Source organism: Schistosoma mansoni, chromosome 1, assembly GCF_000237925.1.
Source record: "Schistosoma mansoni strain Puerto Rico chromosome 1, complete genome".
NCBI lineage: Eukaryota > Metazoa > Platyhelminthes > Trematoda > Strigeidida > Schistosomatidae > Schistosoma > Schistosoma mansoni.
Genome location: NC_031495.1, coordinates 53,236,983 through 53,242,330, shown reverse-complemented (window position 1 = coordinate 53,242,330; position 5,348 = coordinate 53,236,983). Strand labels below are relative to the sequence as shown.

The 5,348-nt window shown below is 29.3% G+C and overlaps 1 non-coding gene across 1 annotated transcript; it reads right to left on the bottom strand.

The window, feature by feature from the left end:
• Positions 1–4,869: 4,869 nt before the first annotated feature.
• Positions 4,870–4,938, bottom strand: Smp_tRNA_02415_Pseudo_TTG.1.1. The gene has a single exon. It is a non-coding gene (tRNA).
• Positions 4,939–5,348: the final 410 nt, after the last annotated feature.

The following is a 5,348-nucleotide window of genomic DNA, read 5'->3' as shown; positions in this document are numbered from 1 at the left end:
GACGGCGATGATACTAAGTATAATAAAACCTAAAGAAAATTGTTCACTCAGGAATAGCATTATTTATTAATGTCAGTGTCATATTATTATTAAGCTAAGTGATCATTTTATCCATTTTTTATTTGTTAAATTCTAAGGATTGAGTTAATAAATTGATAATTTATTCACCATTTCAAAGATTTTTCTTTCTCACCAATGCACACTGCTGAGGAGTCCCATAATAAGACGAAATGGCCATCCAGTGCTTTCAGGTTCTCCATGATGGTCTAGTTTCAATTAACTCATAATTTCAACTATAAAATTACTGAAATCTTCACAAAAACCACCGTTCTGATTTTTTTTTCTCGTTAATTTTTATATCACATAGAAATAAGGATTTTAAAAAAAACATTGAAGCATTCAATCTTCAACATTATTACATTCTATAATATAGAAAATATAAACAAAAAAATTTCAAATTTATTTACATAATGAATTACTGGTAAAAATAAATAAAAATATTTTCTGATAATCTCATTGGATCTTATTTAATATTTAAATTTTGAATATTAAAAATGATACAATTTTGTTTTAAAGCTTATCTGTTATTAACTACTATTTAATATTTTTTGAAAAAAAAAACATTAATTAAAATGAAAGAATCCTAATGAGAAATTTGTATTTAATGGGGGATGTCATTACAGATAGAACAAATATAGATAAGATATTTTGAAGAAATAAATAGTAGTTTTAAATTAGTCAGTAGTATTGTAGGAAACGAGAATTCAATACTTTGAAAAAAATATGAAAATTATACATTAAATTCATCTTTATGATTCTTTTAATTCTGTCATTATTCCAATTGTTATCCATCTCCCTTCCTATTCTCTTCAGTTCAGTCTTATGCTAGCAGATATTCTACTTTTGTTTGCAGTTAAATACTACTTAAATTAAATTATTTGTAATCGTTTTGAACCTCTGAACTTTAAAGGTTTTAATTATACGTTTAGTTTATTTCAAACAGAGTATTAGGTAGAAGATTGTTCATCATAGAAGTTCATATTTAAAAATAATATACTTTTTGTATTTTTAAAATCAAGGTATCATTCTGGTTTAAATACAATTGGTTTTGATTACAAAACAAACGTATGACACTTGTAATTTGTAATAAGATTACTGACGATACTGTCATGAGGTTTGATATGCCTTAGTCTGAGAATTTGAAATTAAAACAATACAGAAAAACAGTAAAAACAAATATTTAATAATGACAGTTAAGATCGATGTCCAATTAACCGTTGGAAAGTATCTGATGTGTAAAAACAAAACAAAATCTAATAAATGAATGGTTATATAATCACATCAACATTGGATGAATGACTTTAAAAGAAGTCAGATGACTAATGGCGATGTTCAGTGATTGACACTTATTTTTTGACACCTACCTTACATTCACTGTATATTAGACGCCTAGTGATCGGAATTTTCAAATGCTTGACTTCTTTGTGAACAATCGTTTCGAGGAATATACTCAAAAGTTCTTGTAGATAACATTGTATTAGTTCTTCTTATGTACTCTATGCCAATAGTGCATACAAATTCACAAAGAAATTTCAAGTTTACTTCAGATACATTTTGATCATTTTGAATTCAAGACAGGTCTTTTCTTATCAATTGTGTGTTTGCGAATTCTCTTGGGTATCTATTTTTCATAAGAGGTTTTTCAAGATGAGACAACGTTTTATAAATTATGAATAAATATCAAGTGATTTCATACATCTATCTGATATATTCACATGGTTCATTTTGTTTAGAAAATTACTTCCATTTTATTGCTAAGTGATTCACATAATTTATCCAACTATCAAGCCAAGTTGTGATACATTAGATTCAGAGAAAGCTTTTAATTTATTGTTAGAATGTGTTAACAACCTCTATATTATCATAACTTTCCCAATACTGAAGCTAAGTAAACACATACAATTAACAGAATTATTAAAGTAAAAAAATTAATATATTTGTGATTCCCAATGAGTAGAAAAATTAGATTTTCTGACGTTTCGTAACTCAGTGTAAGCCACTTCTTCAGAGAATGAATAACCAAATTAACATTAATCCAAGTCTAAAGAATACTAATTTATAATGATTAAAAACAATGCTGATTGGGAATAGATTTTAAGTTTCACTAAAAAAATAACTATATTAGTAAAAATAAGAATATATTTCGGGCATGAGGCTGAAGAAAAAACAATTTGAAGGTAAACAAAGATGGATAGTGGCTGGCAGTGTAATCCAGGACGCGCGTTTCATCGTATTTGGGACTCGTCAGCTGGACCAGTTACAGTCCTAAACACATTAATGGGAAGATCCAAACAAACAATACTAAGTGAATTTGAAGGTAGTTTGTTTGTTCTCTTAAATGTTTATTTACATAACTATAGATTTCAAACTCACTTCTTATCAAACCCATAACATAATTTTTATTCTATATTCACTTCATATAATGTTACAATAGATTCTAACCATTATAATAATGAAAATATTTGATAATTAATATATAATTAAAATGATCTAAAGTTGGATAATGCTAATATACTAAAGATATTTCAAATTATTTCAATAATTTAAATTTATATAAACAAACTTAACCGTATTAAGTTGAATTGATAGTAGATTATTCATAGGTGTTTAAATTCATATAAATAAATGAATTTATACAAACAAATTTAATATTGGCATCATATTATCAGGATAGCTGTAAGTGACGTATACCAAATTCAACATTGATGATTATGGTTTTATTGTATATCAGTCTATATGTATAATAATTATTTATTTTTTTTTAAGATCTGAACTATATCTAAACAAACATTAATGACAGTTATATTATCATATATATCTATATATTAGTTGGCTTTATTATGTAATGGAAGAATTCAATGATAAAAATTTTATTGATTTATATTCATGTTCGTGTTCGGAGAACAACAACCCAATCACACTTGATGGAGAAACTCTGGAAGAGTTGGAAACATTCACGTAACTGGACAGCATCATTGACAAACAAAGAGGATCAGATGCAGATGTAAAGATGAGGATTGGCAAAGCAAAGACAGCATTCCTACAATTGAAGAACATATAGAACTCAACACAACTCTCAACTAACTTCAAAGTGAGAATCTTCAATACGAACGTCATGAGAGTTTTACTGTACGGAGCTGAAATGTGGAGAACTACTACATCCATCATCAAGAAGGTACAAGTATTTATAATTAGTTGTCTACGCAAAATACTCAACATTCACTGACCGGTTACTATCAGCAACAGAGTTTTACTGGAGAGGACAAACCAGCTTCCAGCTGAAGAGGAGATTAGGAAAAAATGTTGGAATTGGATAGGACATACATTAAGGAAATCACCAAACTGCATCACGAGGCAATCCCTAACTTGGAATCCGGAAGGGAAGCGGAAACGTGGATACCGAAGAACAGATTACGTCAGGAAATAGAAGCAGATATGAAAAGGATGAATGTTATTTGGAAGGAACTGTAAAGGATTGTTTGGGACAGGGTTGAATGGAGAATGCTTGTGGGTAGTCTATACTCCTTCACGAGGGGTAATAGGTGTAAGTAAATAAGTAATATTCTTGTTACTTAATACATAAGTAATCATCGAAGGACTTGTGGTAATCAAATTAATCATGTTTAAATAGTCATAATTCCTACAGAATGAATGATTTGATTTCATATTTATGAATAAATTATTATGAATATATAAACGTGATGGATAACAACTTACTTACTTACGCCTGTTACCCCTTGTGGAGGAGCATAAGCCGCCCACCATCATTCTTCATCTAACCCTGTCCTGGACAATCCTTTCCAGTTTCTTCCAAATAACATTCATCCTTTTCAATAACAACTTGGGTACTTTTTTTCTCTGGCACTTCATTATATACCATTAAAAATGTATCTTTATCGGGGCGGTAATTGCCCTCATTCAATCATTGTTGAAAACATTTACAGTATAAAATGTGTCTGAAAATTAATTCATGTAGTTAGCCTCAACTTTACTATACTTTTATAGCTTAATGGCTCCAGATGATTTCATTGTACTTATTATGATAAAAATATAAGTTATTTATAAGGAAGATCACTGGTGTAATCACTAACGTAATTTATTTTGGTTATGTGAAATATTTTTTTTTGAAATGATCACATGTCATATCTTAACAGCTAAATGAATTCAAACAAGTGTACATTATTGATTATTTGATGGTAAATCGTGATGAAAATGAATAGAGGATATGACCTATTAAAATGCAACAGCTTGTACAGGTATGTAGGTGTTCATAGTGATTACTATATGTACATTAAATAAAAGTACCTACATATGATACATTACCAAATGAATTATAAGATAAGGTAATTCAATTAAATAGTGGAACAAATAATGATCTTGGTTACCTGTACTTTGTTTTCGGCCATAAATCTTTTTAGCATTAAATATATACGTATGTAAGAGAAAGATGTAGATAGCAATATATTATCTGTCAACTTTTCAGTTACGGTTTATATGTGTTTTTTTTTGTTTAAAAAATGTTTACCAAAATACCAAGAAGGATAGTTCATTCAATCACATATGACATATAGATACTATCAGTATAATGAATTTATTTATTACCTACATAACTACATAATCATTCTTTACTTTTAGATTATACAACACTTAGAAATGCAGTATTTCTAGAGCTTTGAAACAGAATTTTTTATTTTTAAGATGTATATCAATTTAAGCAGAGATGGATAGTGGCTAGAAATGGAATCCAGGACGCGCGTTTCATCCTATTTGGGACTCGTCAGCTAGATATACCTGCATCTCAGAGTTGATGTTCACTCTGGGACTCGAACCCAGTACCCTCGCTTCAAACGCCATCGCGTTATTCACTCGGCCGCGCACAGTATGCACATATTCCAATTAGAGACTGACCAGTTGCAGTCCTAACACATCGATGGGAAGATTCAAACAAACAGTACTAAATGAATGTATATCAATTTGCTTAGGTTCTAATATAAGGCATAGAATGTACCTGTCTTACTATTTTGTAGAGGAAAGGAATCTTCGTCTAGATGGACTGCGTACATACAGTTACATAAGTTGTTTTCTAAATATAGCCTAAGTGGTTTCCCTTTAAGGAGAGAGATTAGAGGGACATTTTTATCCATGTAGCATCCATATACTTACATCGTATTTATAAAGATCATGATAATTAATTTGCAAATCAAACGGAATCAATTAAGACATGTAAGGTATTATTATTGTATGGTCAAACAGCAGCTTCTTTATCAATTGGCAGATTAAAGGTTGGA